Consider the following 21,167-nt stretch of genomic DNA (forward strand, 5'->3'; position numbering starts at 1 on the left):
GCAAGGGAATATCAGACTGAGCCATTGGAAGCCTGATGCATGATCAACTGCACAAAGACGAGAGTTGAATACAACTGAGGCTTTATTACAGAGATGTGTGGCCTCCTACAGCAGCTGGCGAAATGGCTGCTGTAAAGGGAGCACACATATTTATACTCCGCCTACTGGGCGGAGCCAACAGGCAGGGACTACCCCCGTACCTGTAGTACAGGGCCCTACCATACATACCCTAATATATACAGCAGTGGTTACTACCACAAAGTCCTCCTCAGCGTGGCACACGGAGAGTAGTCCGTTGGCCTGCTCTCTGTTGAGATGGTGCCAGCATGTGGGTGCCTCGAGGTATCCATGGGGAGAGTGGTGGGCGCCATGGAGACCCTAGCCCAGCAGAACGCCCACTTTCTGCCGGAGATGCAGACAGTACCTGAACTCCATCACCATTACCATGGCCTAGTTCATGCAGTGAGAACGCGAGAGGCGAGTGACGCACCTCAGCCTCCAGGTGCCCCTCTCACTCAAGGTGTCAGGCCAGGGCTCTTGGGGGAACAAAGGGAGGAGGGGCAGTAGCTGAACACCCCTAGGCCATCCACTCAGTACTCTCAGAGGTTGTCTGTTCCCTTCGGCCCTCCTCGGCCTTTGACCCCTTCAGCCTCACCCTCTGTCACTACAAACGGAGGAGCAGGTCCACTGGTGGAAACACAAAGTAAACCAGGGCCCTCCAGGTGTCCACTCTCCAGGGGACGGTAGCCCAAGTCATCAAAGGCAACGGGGCAAACAGCTCCATGAACTGCCTCAATCCCTACTGCAGATATCCTGGCAGCATTTAGAAGGAGCATTAGGTTAAGAAAAATAAAGGAATTTTGATCACAAGTGGTTGCACGGTGAACGCTATTACTGTGTTATCTGTAAATATATTCATTGGCACTAATAACAGTTCAACTGTTGTCTTCAACATCATTATACAGTCTTCTGCTCTGTCCAGCCCCCTCATGATTTCGAACGTCTCTATCAAATCTTCTCTTAGCATTCTTGTGTCGCAGGAGAAGTCCCACGCTCTCCAATCTATCCTCATATTCAGGGCAGCGCGGTAGCATGGTGGTTAGCATAAATGCTTCACAGCTCCAGGGTCCCAGGTTCGATTCCCGGCTTGGGTCACTGTCTGTGCGGAGTCTGCACGTCCTCCCCGTGTGTGCGTGGGTTTCCTCCGGGTACCCCGGTTTCCTCCCACAGTCCAAAGATGTGCGGGTTAGGTGGATTGGCCATGCTAAATTGCCCGTAGTCTCCTAAAAAGTAAGGTTGGGGGGGGGGTGTTGTTGGGTTACGGTTATAGGCTGGATACGTGGGTTTGAGTAGGGTGATCATTGCTCGGCACAACATTGAGGGCCGAAGGGCCTGTTCTGTGCTGTACTGTTCTATTCGATAATAACTGAAGTTTCTCATCGCTGATATAATCCTTGTAAGCCTCTTTTGCACTTCCTCCAATGCATTTAATGCTGGAAGGCACTGGTGTGTGCAGTCCTGGTATAACTGCCAGCACCGTGATCCACAGCACTACAGGACCATGCTCATGAAACTTCCCGTTTTACTTCATTTTTTGAAAGAATGGCATCATCTGTTTGCCTGAGAATCCACCTCTAAGCTCCCGCCAGTAGCTTCTTGCGAACGGGCACCATAAATCATTGATTTAATTTGTCTGAGAAGGTTTCTTATTGAACGTTCCTGGAGAAGATGACTCTGATGCTGAACTGGAGGAAGGCCACAGGCTTTTTCGGTTCCACAGTCCATTCTGACCGGATTCCTGCAAAAGAGACACTTCATAACATTTCTTGAAAAGGACAACACATTATGGATTTTATTGATTATAATTGTACCTGGTATTTGTACACCATTGCTATTCACTTAATTCTGTGAACTTTATATTTTCCCTGAATTGTAAGCTGATAATAATTGCTGCTCTGAACAGCAGATTTGGTCCATCTGCAATAACAGTTAGTTTCAGCAAAATGCCCAAACTCTGTTAAGTAATAATTACAGTAATAATTAACATTTGCACTCATCCAACCCTACAAATGCAAAAACTGCGAAAATTATCAAGAGCGACAAAGAATACAGAATCTAAGAATCCCTAGTTTGCAGAGGGAGGCATTTGGCCCATCACGTCTGCACCGACCCTCCGAAAGAGCACCCTACCTAGGTCCCTGCCCTATCCCCATTACCCCGTAACCCCACCTAACCTTTGGAGGCTAAAGGGCAATTATCTTGACCAGTCCACCTAACCTGCACATCTCTGTACTGTGGGAGGAAACTGGAGCACGCGGAGGCAACCCAGGCGGCAGACATGGTAAGAAAGTGCAAATTCCACACAGACAGCCACCCAAGGTCAGAATTGAGCTCGGGCCCTTGGCGCTGTGAGGCAGCAGTGCTAACCGCTGTGCTGCCTGCATTTCAATATTTCAATTTTCTTTTCTGTCTCACTCGCCAATTGTCCTTCAATTATAATATGTTTGTATTAATTTTCTAATACTTTCTGATTGGTTTTGTATTCAACCATATCGACACTGTACATCTATTAATTGGAACACTTGATGAAAATAACACATTGCTGCTAAAGAACCTCACTAATTTTCAACCCCAGTGGTTACATAAAAACACAATGAACAAAACAAACGCCGCTCTGCCAATCATGTTCACTGCATCTAATTCATGTATTGAGATCTACTTCAACTATTTTTAATTTCTCTCTTCGCTCGCTTACGCCTCTACTCTCGGCTGAATATGGATTTTTCCCTTTTCTTCTCTTAAATCTGCACTCAAATTCACATTCATCCATTTGGTGGCTATCTGTTCTGTAACGCGAGTGAGATAGTTACTCCTTAAGTTACATTCAGCTTGAAGTTTTCTTAACTTACAGCCATGACCTCTGGTTCACTTCTCCCAGTTCAACACAAAGGAACACTGTTATTAGCTCTCTCCACACGGCGAGGCCTGTGCTCTTCTCGCTCGCAATGTGGATTTTAGAATTTAATTGTATCCTGCATGCAACACTGTGTGAAGATCCTGTTCATTCTTGGTACTGGTGACACTATACTTTGATACCTGTCTTTAAACCACTCGGTGCTATTGTTAGGGCCCTGCCTCTAAGAAGGGATAAAAGCTAATGTCCTTCAGGGAGGGAAATCTGTCAGCATTACCTGTACATGGGCCTCAGACCCACAGCAGTGTGGTTGACCCCTAACTAAGTTACTTAGTTCCAGAGCAATTAGGGATGGGCAACAAGTGCCAGACTTTCCCACCACACCCGCATCCCATCAAATAATTATTTTAAAAGATATATTTATATGCTCCCTTTCATAACTACTGAACGATTCTTAAGCTATTGACTCAAACTTCATGTCGGAAGAGTTAAATAAGGTCTTTGTGTAGAATTCACTTTGTCGGGTTAATTGATTTTTGATATTGCCATGGGCCAACAAGAACAGCAACTTGCAATTACTGAGTGCCTTCAATATAGGAAGGCCTCAATGCGCTGTGGCAGCATCACACAATGGATATGGCAACAAATAAGTAGATATTCGGATGGGTGACCAAAAGCTTAAGAAAAAATGCGTGTTTTAAAGAGGGCCTAAGAAGAGAAGAGGGACAGATAATGCACAGTGTGAGACACTCACATATGGGCAGCATAGGGGGTCCGCAGCTAGTGGCCGGTGTGTCAGGGGTTTCAATTTCAGAGCCAGCTGAATTTACCAGCTGAATTTACCAGCAAGGTCAGCAAGATGAAGGATTAAAGTATTATGGGCTGAATTCTCCGTTTGAGAGACTAAATTCTGATGCTGGGACTGAATGGGGGGTCTTCCACAGTCCCGATGGGGGTGCGACTATCTGAGCCATGCAGGACATTCTAATGGGCCAGAACTCACACCACGTGGAACTAGTGCAATTCCAACACACACCAGCGTGTCATTCGCTGGGGTCGGGCTTGGCACCCGAGAGCCTGGCATGATGCAGTTGCCTATAAGTACTCTACTCTCCACACACTCTCATTCCACTAAGACGATGGCATCCCAGAGAGTGGCCCCGAGACTCAGACGCAGAGCTTGAGATATTGCTGAATGCCCTGGAGGAGAGGCAGGATATCCTGTTCCCCAGGGTGAGAAAGAGGCTGACACCTACCGATGTCAACCGGGCCTGGGTGGAGGTGGCAAAGGCCATAAGCACCGTGGGCCCCACTGTGAGCACTGGACATCAGTGCCAGAAGAAGCTGCACAACCTCCTTATGGCAGCCCGGGTGTGTCACCAGTTCTGTGCCCCTGGCACCACCCCCATTTCACACATCCCAAAACCCACAACAGGACCACCTCAAACCCCCCCCCCCCACCTCCATGCAACCCCCATCAGGCTGACCGGTAGGCAGTGCTGGGTGAGGATGGGTGACACTCCATGCCAGCCAGGGTGAGGGGTGAGACACCACAATGTGCCCCTGGCACCAACCGACCCACACTTTCGTCACCCACTCCCCTCCCCCCACCCCGACCGAAAGCAGCCGAACCCCACCCATGGGCATTCCGCGCACACCCCAACCCGCACCACATGTCAACACCTCTACCTCCCACCACAACCGAGTACACTGACACACCGGCCACTAGCTGCGGACCCCCTATGCTGCCCATATGTGAGTGTCTCACACTGTGCATTATCTGTCCCCCCCAGGGGACAACCGCTGGGAGTGGGAGACCGGAGGGAGCCCCTCAATTTCGCAGAACAGAGGACGATGGGCGTGATCAGTGGATTTGATTTGATTTGATTTATTGTCACATGTACCGAAGTACAGTGAAAAGTATTTTTCTGTGGCCGGGGGAACATACACAGTACGTACATAGTAGACAAAACGAATAACCAACAGAGAACATTGACAAATGGTACATCGACAAACAGTGATTGGTTACAGTCAGGAACAAGGGGCTAAACAGAGCAAATACATGAGCAACAGCAGCATAGGGCGTCGTGAATAGTGTTCTTACAGGGAACAGATCAGTCCAAGGGGGAGTCGTTGAGGAGTCTTATAGCTGTGGGGAAGAAGTGCGAGTCTTCAGACTTCTGTATCTTCTGCCTGATGGAGGGGTCTGGAAGAGGGCAATTCCTGGATGGGAGGGGTCTCTGATAATGCCTTCCTGAGGCAGCGGGAGGTGCGGACGGAATCAATGTGCGAGTGGCAAGCTTGTGCGATGCGTAGGGCTGAGTTCTTGCGACCTTGGGCCGAGTAGTTGTCATACCGAGCTGTGATGCAGCCGTATAGGATGCTTTCTATCGCACATCTGTAGATGTTTATGAGGGTCGATGCAGACATGCCAAATTTCTTTAGCTTCCGTAGGAAGTAGAGACATTGTTGGGCTTTCTTGACTGTTGCATCAACGTGAGTGGACCAGGACAGACTGTTGGTGATGGTGACCCCCAGAAACTTAAAGCTATCACCACTTCGGAGTCATTGATGCAGACGGGAGCGTGTGTCGTGCCAAACTTCCTGAAGTCAATGATCAGTCCCTTGATCGTTACGACATTTAGAGTTGCTTTCAGTAAACCATGCAACCAAGTGATTTATCTCCCTCCCGTAGTCTGATTCGTCATTGTTTGAGATACAGAGTAGGCAGTCGCAGAGGTGCAGGCCAGTATGGGGCAACCATGTGAGCCCCAAATGCGTTGCCATGTCCGTTTGGCACATGAGTCACCCCTCCCCGCCACACCACACCTACCCACGATCTAACCATGCGTCTTGTCTTGTGTCTTACAGGGTCACCTCCTGAAGAGGCAGAACCGGCTGGTGACCCTTGACCCCAGCCACAAAACTGCAATTCACCTAGTGCCGGGGCGGGACCAACCGGGGTCCCTCGCCCCGGGCAGCAACCCCCCGCAACACCCCGGAACACCAGTCCGGGGACATCCACAGACTTTTCAGTACTGCTGTCCACCAACGCCCTCCGCCATCCCAGAGACTTTCGCCTCAGTTGGGCAGTTTAGTGAAGAGGCTCCTGGAACGCCATTTAGTGCGCGCCACACACGCGCTGGGGTACATCAGGCGGAGGTAGAAACCCCCGAGGTGCCTGTGAGGAATGAGAAGTGACTAGGCGAGGAAGGGCAGAGACAGAGGAAAAAAGACGCATCCAGGAGGTTTCTCAAGTCAGGGCTCAGGAGGGAAGGCCATCCATCCAGAAACAGCGAGGTGAGGCGCAAGGCGCCGGGCGATAGCCACGAGCCAAGGTTAGATAGCCAGTCAGCAGCTATCGAGCAGTGAGGTGTGGGGGGGGGGGGTGGGGGGGGGGGGGGGTGGTTCGGGGGGAAGGCGAGGGGCGACTCGACCCAGAGAGGGCTGAGGACGTCAGGCCAGTCAGCAACAGTGAGATGTGAGGCACAAATCAAACCAGGATGAGAACAGACAACAAGTGAGGTAGGAGGCTGCCTTGTAGAGCCCAGGTGAATGAGGTTAGCGCGATTGTGAGAATGGGATAGTGTGAGGGGTAAGGCGAGAATGTGAGGAGATGGAGGGATGGGGGGGGGTCGGTAGTGAGAGGATGTGGTAGGACCCCGTGGGTGAGAAGAGTATGTTGGGGGGGGGGGGGGGGGGGGTTTAGTGGGGAGGTCAACCAGGGTTGCAGTCTCGCAGGGAGGGAGAGTGTGTGAGGTCTGGATTGCATTTTGCAGGGAGGGAGAGTTTGGGTGTTTGGTGAGGAAGGACTGGAGTATTGTTTGAAATCCACAGTCGCAACTTCAAAGGTAAAAGATGAATCCAATCTTAGCAGAGCTTAAATTATCATGGGATTAACTGTGCAAAACCCTGCTCTTTCAGAAAATTAATTAAAATAAACTTTAGCAGTACGCAGAGTCACTATCAATCTGGCTGACAAAAATACAGAAAAGTGAAGAGAAAAGCAAGAGGCTGAAGCTGGGTGAAAAGACAGTTTGTAATTTTACTTTTAAAAGTTCAAAGTATTGAATAGTGCACAAATTGCACATTCAGCCTCATCCATCAAAAGTGTGCGTGAATTATCTTACACCAGCCGATTTCCGGATGTACCACATTGCCTGGTGGTTAAATCTGTTTTTCAAAATGGACCATTGCTGGTCTGATATAATGGCTGCAGCTGATCAAATGAAGATAGTTTTATAATCTTTATTGGTGTCGCATGTAGGCTAACATTAACACTGTAATGAAGTTACTGTGAAAATCCCCTAGTCGCCTGTTTGGGGACACTGAGGGAGAATTCAGAATGTCCAATTCACCTGACAAGCACGTCTTTCGGGGCTTGTGGGAGGGAACCGGAGCACCCGGAGGAAACCCACGCAGACATGGGGAGAGCGTGCAGACTCCGCACAGACACTGACCCAAGCGGTAATCGAACCTGGGGCCCTGGAGCTGTGAAGCAGCAACAGCGCTAACCACCGTGCTACCATTCCGCCCTCTTTTGGACTGCACTGATCTCTTCAAACATCTTCTTTACTGAGTAGTACAGGACGCCGCATGCTTCACCCGATGTCTGTGCCTATGTATTTACATTGTGTATCTATTGTATGTCCTATGTTTTATCATGTATGGAACGATCTGTCTCGTGGTACGCAGCGCACTACTTTTCACTGTACCTCGGTACGAGTGACAATAAACCCAAATCCAGTCCAACATGTGTTTATTTTTGTGGCTTCTGTCTTTGCATTCTGTGGGGTGAGGGTTGACATCACAGAGGGGGAAAGCATTAAAGTGAGTCTGGGGCCCTCCAACATGTAAATCCTCCTCTGACTGCATTGCAGTCCTCCTTTGTGGGACAAGGGAGCAGACCTCCCTGGCGAAATCCCCCTCGGAGTGAGTTTGAGGGACCTCCCGCTGCCACCTCTGGGATAGAGGATATCTCGCCGGTCCTGGCCAGCTTAGAGGAGTCTCTCCAGGAAGCTGTCGCTGAACCTGGGGGAGTGGGTGGGGGGGGGGGGGGGGGGGGGGGGGGGGCAAGAGCTTGTTCCTTCTTTGGGCCATTTTTGCCTTTGCCACAGCAAGTCCTGGGCTGCAGAGAGTGGTTATGCACTTAATGTCCAGAATGGAAAACGTCCATCTACTGATTCATTGTGACCTCAGTTACACTACTGGGAAATGATAGATCCAACTGGACCGGATAGTAATAATTGCTGTGTTATTCTCTGATATTCAGCAGTTCACATGCTAGTCTACCCATTCTGTACTTGGCCAAGTGTTCTTGCGCACCTTATATTCTTTTATGATTCTACACAACATAAATCCTCTGGTTTTGCAATGCCAACTGTATAGCTATATTCCTGAAGCAAACCTTTCCTCGATCGCTGACCATGAGACAGATGGCCGGGGTTTTCCGCCCGCACCCGCGGCGTATTTTGGGGAGGCAGAAGCTTCTCGGCATTGGCCAGCGATGGGAATGTTCGGTGCTGCCGCTGTCGATGGTGTTTCCCATTGTTTGTGCCCTCCGCCACCAGGGAACCCGCGGCGGGGCGGGAAGGAGTGGGGCGCCATCGGTGGGACTGGGAATCCCGCTGGCGGGAATGCCCGGGAATATATATGGTGTTCGTATACACAACGTCTTGAAAACCTTCGCGCTTTTCAATAAAAATTATTTATAAAAAAAGAAAACCTTCGCGCAAGCAAATAGTAAAACAAAACATAGGTGACATATTGGAATTGCAGTTTCATTTTTAACAGATGGTGTCTGCCCACGCCTGAGGTTTGTAACCATCTATAAACAGTCGAGGATTATGCGAACAGGCACCATATCATTTTGGTCTATTATGAACTTTCTTAAATGGACATGTAAGTAATTATGTGTTGGATAAATTAAGAGGCATTCTGCTCTAAGACACAGAGCTATTTTGTTGATGCATTGAAACACTCTGCAGTACATGGACCCACACACCCACTCTTTAAAATCCACTGATCATTAGGTAGCCACTTTTCGCAAGAGTTTCCCTCGGGGGTCACTATCTGTGACAGTGCCGCAAGCATATTTCTGGAGTTCAATTATTTAGGCATTTTCAGCGACGTTGTAGGCGCATTTTAAAAGGTTTTGCAAGGAATACTGAAGGACGATCCCTACAATAACATTTACAATGCTTTTGTACGCAAAGCCTGAAGAATCTTTTCCCCATGAGAACCACATGTTTTTAATACTAATTTCCAACACAGGCCAAACAGTCTGTTTCCATGTTTCTATGGAATTGATGGAGAGGGTTTAAAAACAGTGAAAATCGTCATATTCCCTGAGGACCATAGGCTGCTTTCTCTTTTTGAGGGGGAGAGCTGACTCGTGGTGGTTTAACCTGAGGGTCACCACACCTCAGTCGAGGGACAAGGTTTAGAAGGCGGTGTCTTCATGAACAACCTCAGCTGATAAGGGAATTGAACCAGCTGCATCACAAACCAGCTGAACTACACAAACCCCGCCAAGTGGTCTAGCGGATCCCTGCCAACTGAACTAACTGACCCCCAAAAACAGTATGAGGAAGCAAGCTGATATATTTGAAATTCATGAGGTGAATCAGTTATGACCTTTGGTTTGATCACAATTTCAATAATTTCGCTTAGCTCAAACTTCCTGCAGACTCTGTTACTTCTGTATACTTTCCAAATTTTGTTAAGTTTATGTTAGTCAGGCGGCACGGTGGCGCAGTGGTTAGCACTGCTGCCTCACCGCACCAAGGACCCGGGTTCGATCCCGGCCCCGGGTCACTGTCTGTGTGGAGTTTGCACATTCTCTTTGTGTCTGCGTGGGTTTCACCCCCATAATCCAAAGATATGCAGGGTAGTTGGGTTGACCACGCTAAATTGCCCCTTAATTGGAAAAAAAAAGAATTGGGTACTCTAAATTTATTAAAAATAAGATTGTTGTGTTCACAAAAAGCAGAAATGTAAGTATTACCATTTCCGCTCCATCAATTTGTGCATCCATTAGTAAGTATAACTTTAGCTTCGAACTCGTGAATAATTGAATTTTTGACATGTCATCCTTGTGCTTCTGTAACTGTGATTTTCCGATTCAGTAATTTCCATTGCGAATGAAAAAGAATACAATTATGATGAGCCTGTGAGTTGCCAACAGTGAGCCCTTTCTTAAAGGCCTCAGATTGACAAGCCGATCCAATGACACCAAGAACTGGTGGTATATTACTGTTGGCCGGACCAACCTTGCGGGATAAGTCAAGCAAGATTGTATAATAATAATCTTTATTGTCACAAGTAGGCCCTACATTAACACTGCAAAGAAGTTACTGTGAAAATCCCCGAGTCACACATTCCGGCGCCTGTTGGGTACCCGGCGGGAGAATTACAGAATGTTCAAATTACCTAACAGGACATCTTTCGGGACTTGTGGGAGGAAACCGGAGCACCCGGAGGAAACCCACACAGACACGCGGAGGGACGTGCAGACTCCGACAGGACAGTGACCCAAGCTGGGAATCGAACCTGGGACCCCTGGAGCTGTGAAGCACAGTGCTACCCCACTGTGCTACCGTGCTGCCCATAATCCCTACCACTCCCTTCTTGCTGGGATTTGAGAACATTAGCTGGCCAAAGGGCTGCTGCTCACATCCCAACTGGGGTGTTCTTTGCGTTGCTCATTTTAGGATGGTTGGCGGAGTGTTCACAAATACTATAAATAGCTTTTAAATTGAACATAGCTATACATTATTAACATTACTTAATTGGATTCGACACTTACTCCTACTAATACACAGCTGTTAATAACATATAATCAACACTCATCTACTACTAATCTCTATATTATTATATTAACTATGATCTGCTCTCACTCACACTATCTTCCCTTCAGTCTGTTCTCCAGTTTTCTCCTCAACCTCTCCCCCAAAGGCTTAGCTTGATGCTTATATAGTGGTGGATCTAGCTCCCTCTAGTGGTTTATTTTAGACATTACATTAACCCTTACAGCTCCTTACATTTATGATAATGTCACACCAACCTGCACCAAATTCTACTCATCCATCACCCTTGCACTCGTACCCAACTTTGGCTATCAATCTTGCAATGCTTTGAATGCAAGTTATTATTTCTTTCGGGCCCCACTAGTCCTATCTCTTTAGCCCCTTTTCAGTCCAAAACTCTGCAATCTCCCAACTCTGGACTCTTATGCATCTGCCACTCCTTTTGCCCTGCATTAGGGGGTCTGTTAGCTCAGTTGGCTGGAAGGCTGTTTCGTGATGCGGAGCCATGCCAACAGCGTGGGTTCAATTCCCAAACCGGCTGAGGGTTACTCGTGAAGGTCTCGCTTTCTCAACCTTGTGCCTCACCCGTGGTGTGGTGACCCTCAGGTTAAATCACCACCAAATCAGCTCTACCCTCAAAGGGGGAGATCAGCCAATGGTTCTCTGGGACTGTGGCGACTTTAGATTGCACTGCCCAGCATTGGCAGCCATGTCTTCAGCTGCCTGGACTCAAGGATATCCCTAAAACTCTCCGCCGCTTTGCCCTACCTTATGCCTCTTGGTAAAACCCTTTAACCAATTGTTGATTCATTCCTTGACCCTGTTAATTCTTATCTCCTTATGTTTCAGTGATGCACCTTGGGACACCTTCTTATGTTAAAGGTGCTACAGAAATGTAAGTTGTTTTGTTACCGAAATATCCGAGGGACACGAGGATCCTCCTGCAGATGTCAAAGTTTAAGCAGCAACAGTGAAAAACCCCAATCGGCTGAATGTAAGACAAGATGATTCTGCAATCGATCTGGATCCATTTGGTCTTGCGACAAAGAGCAATGGGTGAAATATGACACAGGAGACTCTGACTAGCTATGGTATAGATGTTAGCTTTGAGATACACGGCAATAATGAATTTTGGGGTGTGATGAAGTGCTTTGTTAACAGAACCCAGAGATTTAACTCTTGTCGACCTGCCAGCAATTTAGCATTAATAATCATTGATACATTTCTACAGTTGTTATCCTGGGAAACTCGGAGTACGTTTCCACTTACCTCTCATGTCCGTGGATGTTATTCTTGTTTTCCTCGTGCCCAAAAGGCTGACAGATTCAATGGTTTCCAGTCACAGCCGCAGTTTTCAGAGGAATATAGCCAGGGTCCATAACACACTGCTGATTGAACTGAATGATGTGCGCTTGTAGAGAGAACAAACTGGGTATAAAATGTGAAGGGGTTCCTGAGCAGTGGTGTTAACAAATTATTTTGCTATTTTAACCTTGATACCATAATAAGTAGATCAGTGTTCCCTTCAAATGGGCTGCTGGCCCGAAATTCTATCCAAAGTTCTGGTTCAAATGTATATAACCCAAACAAACATCTCAATATAAATATAGATCCCATATATATGCACACAATACTGTACGTAATATATTCCCATAATTCTGTGCCATCACAGCCCACAATACATAACTGTTTGAACTTCCCACTTAAACAATCCCCTCTGCTTCCGATAGTTGTGGGTTCAAATGCCACCTCAGAATACTGAGCGCACAATCAAGGCTGGACACGTTCAGTATCAGTGCGGAGACGGCAGTGCTGCACTGTCACAGGTGCGGCCTCTCGTTCAAAGGGTGGCACTGTGGCACAGTGGTTAGCCTGCTGCCCCACAGTGCCAGGGACCGGGTTCAATCCGGCCTAGGTGACTGTCTGTGTGGAGTCTGCACGTTCTCCCCGTGGTCTGCGTGGGTTTCCTCCAAATGCTCCGGTTTCCTCCACAGTCCAAAGATCTGTAGGGTTCGGTGGATTGGCCATGCTATATTGCCCCTGAGTTTCCAAGGTTGGGTGGGGGTCACTGGGGATAGGGCAGGAGATTGGCCCGAGGTAGGGTGATTTCGAAGCGTGATGCAATTGATGGGCCAAATGTCCTCCTTCTGCACTGTGGGATTCTATGATTAATGATCTATGCCACTATTTCAAACAGAGGTCTCCGAGATGTTCTGACCATATTCAGCGCCTCGACCAATATCATTAAGAGGGTAGATCCTGTGCCATTATTATCTTGCTCTTTGTCAGAATTTGTAGCGTCTCAAATTTGCTACCTGCATCTCCAACATTCCAACAAAGTAAAATATTTCAGAAGTATCTCCTTGGCTGCAACGAGCTTGAGCCCATCATGAGGTTGTGAACGGCACTATACAAATTCAACTCTTTCTTTATTAAAAAAGCCTCATCAGCACCCTTTTTCACTTAAACTTCAGCATGATTTGCTTTTATAACACACTGCATGTCATATTCTGGCAACAATACTTGAACAAGTCCCAGCAGATTGGAAAACCGCAAATGTAACACTTCTATTTAAGAATGGAGGGAGACAGAAAACAGGGAACTATAGGCCAGTTAGCCTAACACTTGTCATTGGGGAAATGGCGGAATCCATTATTAAGGAAGTAGCAGTAGGACATTTAGAAAATCATAACGTAATCAGGCAACATGGTTTTGTGAAAGGACATCGTGTTTGACAAAATTATTCAAGTTCTTTGAGGATAGAACAAACAGGGCGGATAAAGGGAGGCCATTAGATGTAGATATTTGGATTTCCAAAAAGCATTTGACAAGGTTCTACATAAAAGGTATTATAAGAACCCATGGTGTTGAGGGTGATATATTAGCATGGGTAAAAGATTAGCTGACAGGAAACGGGATAAATGGGTCACTTTCCTCTTGGCAAATTGTAACTAATGGAGTGGCGCAGGGATCGGTGCTGAGGCCTCAACTATTTGCGATCTATATTAATGGCTTGGATGAGCAGGCCAACTTTATTGTAGCCAAATTGCAGATGATGCTGAGATATGTACGAAAATAAGTTGTGGGGAGAGTACAATGAGTTTGCAAAGGGATGGAGTACTGTGTCGGGTTCCGGGAACTATACTTGGGAAAGGATGTGAAGGCATTGGAGAGAGTATAGAGGAGATTCACAAGAATAATTCCCGGGATAAATAATTTTAGCTATGAGGGTAGAATGGGAAAGTTAGGACTGTTTTTTTGAGAAAAGCAGACTGAAGGCAGGCTTGATAGGGGTGTTCAAGATCCTGAGGGTATGAACAGGGTAAATAATGAGGAACTGTTCTACTCAAGGGTACATCAGGAACTAGACTGCAGGGATTCAAAATAATTGGCAAAAGGCGTAAAAGTGATGTGAGGAAATATCTCACCAAGAGGACAATTGACGTCTGGAACGAGCTTCCTGAGAGGGCAATGGAGGCAGGGTCGGCCAAGGTATTCAAAGGGGAATTAGATTGAAAAGAAAGAATGTGCAAAGTTGCAGGGATAAGGCAGGGGTGGGACAAGGGTAGGGTGCTCTTTCAGGGAGCCACTGAATGGCCGCTACTGCACTGTAAAGATTCTGTGATGCAGAAAGTGAGTGGGCAGAGATTTGGCCAGCGGAGTATAATGTGAAGGTGTCCACTTTGGCAGGAAGAATAGAAACACGGAATATTATTTAAATGGAGAGAAATTGCAGAGTGCTGCAGTACAGAGGGATCTGGGTGTCCTTGCACATGAATCACATAAAGTTAGCAAGCAGGTGCAGCAAGCATTAAGGAAGGCAAATGGAATGTTGGTCTTTTTGCTGGGGCGATGGAGTGTAGCAGTAAGGAAGTCTTGCTGTACCTGTATAGGGAACTGGGGAGACCACACTTAGATGACTGTGAACAGTTTTGGTCTTGCAACTTAACGAGGGATAGACTTGAATCAGAAACATTTCAGAGAAGATTCATTTGGCTGATTTTAGGGATGGGGAGATGTCTAAAGAGAAAAGTAGAACATGTTGGGCCTATTTTAGAAGACTGAGCGGTGATCTTTTTATAACATAAAAGATCTTGAAGTGCATTGACAGGGTGAATGCTGAGAGGATGTTTCCCCTCAGAGGAGCATCTAGAACTAGGGGTACAGTTAAAACAAATAAGGGCAGCACGGTGGCACAGTGGGTTAGCCCTGCTGCCTCACGGTGCTGAGGTCCCAGGTTCGATCCCGGCTCTGGGTCACTGTCCGTGTGGAGTTTGCACATTCTCCCCGTGTTTGCGTGGGTTTCGCCCCCACAATCCAAAGATGTGCAGAGTAAGTGGATTAGCCACGCTAAATTGCCTCTTGATTAGAAAAAGTGAATTGGGTACTCTAAATTTATTTTAAAAGAAAACAAATAAGAGGTTTCTCTTTAAGACTGAGGTGAGGAGAAATTTCTTCTCTCAATGGTTGTTATTCTTTTCCACACAGTGAAGTGAAGGCTAGATCATTAAATACATTCAAGGCTGACTTAGACAGATTTTTTTCAACAAGGGAGACCAGCGTTATGGGGAGCAGGCAGGAAAGTGGAGTAAAGGTCACAATCAAATCAGCAATGACCTTACTGAAGGATGAAGTAGGCTATCACGGTGAGGTACAGAGTGCGTGCAGAATTTTATTAATGGATTGAAGAATGAAACTTAAGAACTTTCTTTTCTTCAACTTATGACCTGCCCTCTGCAGTCACGTTTCATGTCTTCCTTGTTCTGTCAGTTTCTGTGAGGGCTGTTTCCTTCTGGGTTATCTGGCTTCAACTGACTCAAGTGCTTTGCTGTCTCAGTGTGGCCCCTGGTTGTTAAGCAACCATCTAGTTTTTTTTCTTTAAACCCTGCTTGCTTTAATGTTGCAAAATCCTTGATGTGTTAGGCAGGTTGGTTCGATATGGCCTGCACTCGATGCAGGGAAGTTAGAAACAGACGTCTAACACTGGAGGAGATCCAACACTGTTTTATTCAACTATAGAACTGCGATACATATTCAGCGGTGGGTCGACACTATACTGATCGACTGGTGACCTTGTAGTAGCCTGACCAGACTTACTAGCTACCGCATGGTGTTTGCACTGGCTAGCTCGTGGACTCTGACTGTCTCAGTAGCTGGGTCCCGAGAGAGCGGGACTAGTGCCCTCTGGCTTTATAGTGGTAGTGTCCTGTCTGGTGATTGGCTGTACTGTGTTGTATGCTTACTGGTCATCCTATGTGTCAATCACTGCCTGTCTGCATCTCATTATATACATGAGTGGATATTATGACAACCCTCGTTACAATGCAGGCACCTAAACCAACCTGCAGGCACCTTTTTTAAAATGGAACTATAACTAAAGTTTTAACAGTCTCTAAGAACATAAATACGGAAACAGTGAGGAGGGTGTTGTGTTTTGGAAATGCGATGCTGTACTACATAACTGGCTTGCCATGAATCTGCTTCTGGAGGCAGACATCTTAAGATGAGTTTAATAAAGCCTCTCACACACTGATGAAGTACAACTGTCCTTATACATACATCTGAGGGCAGGAGTGAAACTGCTTGCTTTGAAACCTTAATCTTTTCTTCAAGGAGATTTCTGTTCGTATATCAGATCTCTGGCGTCTGCAGTGTTGTGATTTTTGTTGAAAGAAAGAGGGCAATAAGTGAGGTGAAGGGAGATAAATGTGCCCAGGGAGAGAACATAAATCCGTCAGGAAATAATAATTAAACCAGTGCTGTATCCATTTAGTGTTGGGCACAGGGGGAAGAAAGTCAAGGTTTTATTGTCTCACAGCCTGGCTTGAGAAGGGGCATTGCAATATATGAAGTGGATGGACAAGGCATAACACATCTGATCCCCTTGGGACTGCCCCATGTAGACACTCAAAATTCCCCACCCACCAGGGGCAATGAGGAAGCCAACAAATAGATTTTAAATGTAAAAAAACCCAGGCCAATTCATGTTAAAAATTTCTGGAAAATGTCGTTCTGAATTCAACCCCCCCCCCCCCCCCTCCCATTCACTCTCAAGGTCCACGATAATCAAAATAAGTTTGAGTAGACCACATTGACAGTTGTTTTTTATTCATTTATGGGATGTGGGTGTCACTGGTGATGTGCCATCAATTAACACATACGAGTAGTGAACAAAACTGTGGCTTTAATAAGCCAAGCCAGCTATTTAGCCCAGTGTGCTAAACCAGCCCCTAGTGACCAGCGATGCGCAGGTTAGGTGGGGTTATGGGGAGGGGGAGTGGGCCTGGGGGGGCTCTTTCAGAGGGTTGGTGCAGACTCGATGGGCCGAATGGCCTCGAGAGATTCTTGATTGCTCTATGACTTGAGCCTTTGAAGGCCCAGAGGAACATAGGTCATCTGTGCTCTGAACTCTCTTCCACCTTTTCCAAATTAAAGACTCCGCAAACTGCACTTGTAACCCAACTCCACCATCCACAGTGCGTTGGCAAGTGACCCCCATGGTGCATGATTTTCTGCCATTTCTTACCAATTGGTATTACGCTGAGACTCCAATTTTAAAATGACCAGGCCTAATTTCTCATTTGTAACTCACCTCATCGCCTACCTGCGTAAAATCACCCTGTATTAAAATTAAGGTGTACGTTTCATGGTTCTAACTTTGTTTTTAAAGTGTACCTTCACACACACTGTTTTTCCCTTTGGGGTTTAGTGGGGAAGTGGTGGAAGAATTCCTCAGCTGATTATCGGCCGAGTGAACAAAGTTATGAAAACTCCTTCTGTAGTCAACAAGCTCTGGTGTTGGACTCGAACCTAGAGCTTCTGGTCCAGAGATAGGGATACTGCCACTGTTCGACTCTTAGCCCCTCACTATTGTTCTCGCTGACGTGAATGTGAGCCAAAATATGTTCTGAAGCAAATATGACAAAAAAATCTCTATACTTTCATAACTTCAAAATACCCCAAAGCGCCTCATTGGTCAATGATTAATACTTTTGACGTTACTGTGGTGACCGACAGAATTTGCCCACTGCAAAATTCCACAAATAGCATTGTGATGACGATTAACTAATGTGATTTGATGATGTGGCTTGAACAATCAATATTGCCCAGCAGCAATGGGGAATAACTCACTTGCTCTTTATTCAAATCGTGCCAAAGGATTGTTTACTTCAAACTCGGAACGCAATCGCAGTCTTGGGATAATGGCTCAGCTGAAAAACAGCACCTCAGACAGTGCAGGATTCCCTCAGTGTTGCAAGGGGGTGTCAGCCAAAATGTTTTAAATTGGGTCTCTGGAGTGGGACTTGAAACCACAACTCCTCTAAATCAGAGGTAAGAGTGCTACGAGCTGTGCCACAGCTAACAGAGACTCCATTCCCCTGGCTGCATGAGACGCTGGGGGCAGTTTTCAAATCGTGCCCAAAGTATGCACAATGCAGCCACGGTACCACTAACCAGTTTACACTTCAACCAATTTCAGGCTGGGTATCATGAACAAGCCGCCGGCAAAGCTGTGACGCTGAAGCAGCAACCCTGCTGTACATCTCCAGGTCTGGGCAAATAGATCATCCTGTTCCCTCACCGAAGCTGCCTGTTAGTTGATCCAGGAGGTGGGCTGCTGATGCAGCAATCCGGGGAGTGGGTCCCATGTGGGTCAGCATCTGGCTGGATCTTTCTTCCACAATGCAGTAAGGGGCGCATCTCTCCCTCCTGGCCCCACAGCTCAAAATATACCTTTGCTTGTTCTCCCAGTGTGTCCTCCTTCAAACAATGTCGGACCCTGGTTTGCACCGCTGCGCAGCCCAGGCACCTGAAACAGCTAATAATCTATTACAGACCTTGGATGTCAATGGGTAACCATCGTCCTCCCTCCGCATAGCCTGATTTTCAACTGACAAACTTCAGGCGAGTTAGACATCATCTGTCCATCTGTGTGCTTTTCAGAGCTCAAGAGAGAACATATTATTGGGACACTGCAAGGAACATTTGAATTACTTCATAAAATTGCCAAAAATGAACATTACATGGATTTTAACTGTGATGGTTAAATACCTTTGAATAAATATAAGATAATTCATTATGTAAAAGAGAGGACTGAAATAGTGATCAGTAACATTTTTATTTTTTGAAGAACTGCTTATATAAATAGAGTGCTCAGCAGGCATCGAATACTGTACCTTGTTGATGTTCCTCACACGGCAAAGCTTTGTAATTCATTCATGCCTTTGTCACCCAGGGGATAACAATTATACTGTACAGTTAACCTTTAAGTCTCTTCTACTTGCACTTGAATTATTGCTTGATTCGAATAAAGAACAGACTTGGATTTATATCATGCCCTTTATGACTATCACAGTGTTCCAAAGTGCTTTAGTCACTGCTGTGAACTGGGCAGCAGGCAGCCAGTATGTTGACAGCAAATCCCACAAACAGCACCAAGCTAATGACCTGAGATCTGTTTTCTTTCTCTTGGTGATGTTGGTTGAAGGCTCATCGATGACCAGGACAGCAGGGAGACCTCCCTTGCCCTTGCAATGATACCATTATTTTTAATTGTATTTACTCCCACCTGAGATGTCTGCCCAATTATTAGTTTAAGGGCTCACCCCATCAGACAGATGCAAATGGCTGGTTTAGCACAGGACTAAATCGCTGGCTTTGAAAGCAGACCAAGGCAGGCCAGCAGCGTGGTTCAATTCCCGTACCAGCCTCCCTGAACAGGTGCCAAAATGTGGCGACTAGGGGCTTTTCACAGTAACTTCATTTGAAGCCTACTTATGACAATAAATGATTTTCATTTTCAAATGTCTAAATAAAACACCATAAGACGAAATACGGTGAAATTGAAATACTTGCCCACTAGATGGATGTAGGTCGGTCCTTTAACTTACTTTGAAAATACACCTGTTTACCTGTAAATGTGCGTATGTATTTTATTCTTTTAGTTTGTGGGATTTCTGTGCTTGTTTAATGTTGCCATTCAAGGTGCTTTGTTTGGAGTATGTCTGCTTCCTGGCACTGGGCTGAATTGGGACAGCACAGTAGCTCAGTGGTTAACACTGTTGCTTCACAGCACCAGGGTCCCAAGTTTGATTCCCGGTTTGGTGACTCTCTGTGTGGAGTCTGCATGTTCTCCCCATGTCTGCGTGTGTTTCCTCCCACAGTCCAAAGATGTGCAGGCTAGGTGGATTGGCTAAACTGCCCTTAGTGTCCAAAAAAGGGTTAGGTGGGTTACTGGGTGGAGGCGTGGCTTAAGTAGGGAGCTCCTTCCAAGAGCGGGTGCAGACTCGATGGGGCAAATGGCCTCCTTCTGCGCTGTAAATTCTATGATTTCTATGAACCGGCTTCCACTGTGATGCACGATCAATGGCCACAGAAGCGAGGTTGTAGTCCAACTGAAAGCTTTAATAAGCTAGATGTTTCCCCCAGCAGCTCAGGTACAGAAAGTGCTCTTATGCCCGCCTTGCAGGGCGGAGCTACCATCCAGTCTCGACCAATAGACAACATGCATTATCCACCAATGGTGTCTCAGCATTAGGTACCATAATACCTCTAATCATACTACCACACACTGCATCTGGGTAAGAGAATTCCAAAGACATTCACCGAAGAAGTTCATCCTTCGACCCCACGGGGTTGGAGAATCACCGGGGCCGCCGAAAATCCCACCCCCGCTGTGGCAGAAATTCTCCGCCACCCGGGAATTGGCGGGGGCGGGAATCACCCCACGCCGATCGGCGAGCCCCTGCGGCGATTCTCCGGCTCGCAATGGGCCGAAGTCCCGCTGCTGGGAGGCCTCTCCCGTCACCGAGGTTTGAACCACCTCTGGTGGCGGCGGGTTCGGCAGCGCAAGCGAGCCCCGAGGTCCTGGGGGGGGGGGGGGGCGATCGGACCCGGGGGGTGCCCCCACGGTGGCCAGGCCCCAGACCGGGGCCCACGATCGGCAGGCGGGCCAGTGCCGTGGGGGCATTTTTTTCTTCCGCCGCCGCCACTGCCACCATGGCGGAGATGGAAGAGAATCCCCCAGCGTGCATCTGCGATCAATCCCAGGCGGCGGGCATCAAAGGCCGCTGGTGCCGATTTTGGCGCCAGTCGGCGTGGTGCCAACTGCTCCGGCGCAGGCCTAGCCCCCGTGTGGAGAATTCCGCACCTTTGGGGAGGCCCACCAGAGTGGTTGGCACCACTCCCTACGCCGGGACCCCCCGCCCCGCCGGGTAGGGAGAATCCCGCCCCTTATCTCTGTCTAAAATTGAAAACACCATGGGCGGGATTCTCCGTTGCCCGACCCCAATATCCCAATATCGTAATTGGCGACTGGCCGGAGAATCCCACCCAATGCCCAAATCGGGGGTGGCGCTGGATTGACGATGATTGTCTAGTCTCTGAAATGGCGTCATTGCGTCGCACGCCTTACACCATTGGAACGGTATTGGCGAGTCATCGGA

This window comes from Scyliorhinus canicula, chromosome 14 (genome assembly GCF_902713615.1).
Source record: "Scyliorhinus canicula chromosome 14, sScyCan1.1, whole genome shotgun sequence".
Taxonomy (NCBI): domain Eukaryota; kingdom Metazoa; phylum Chordata; class Chondrichthyes; order Carcharhiniformes; family Scyliorhinidae; genus Scyliorhinus; species Scyliorhinus canicula.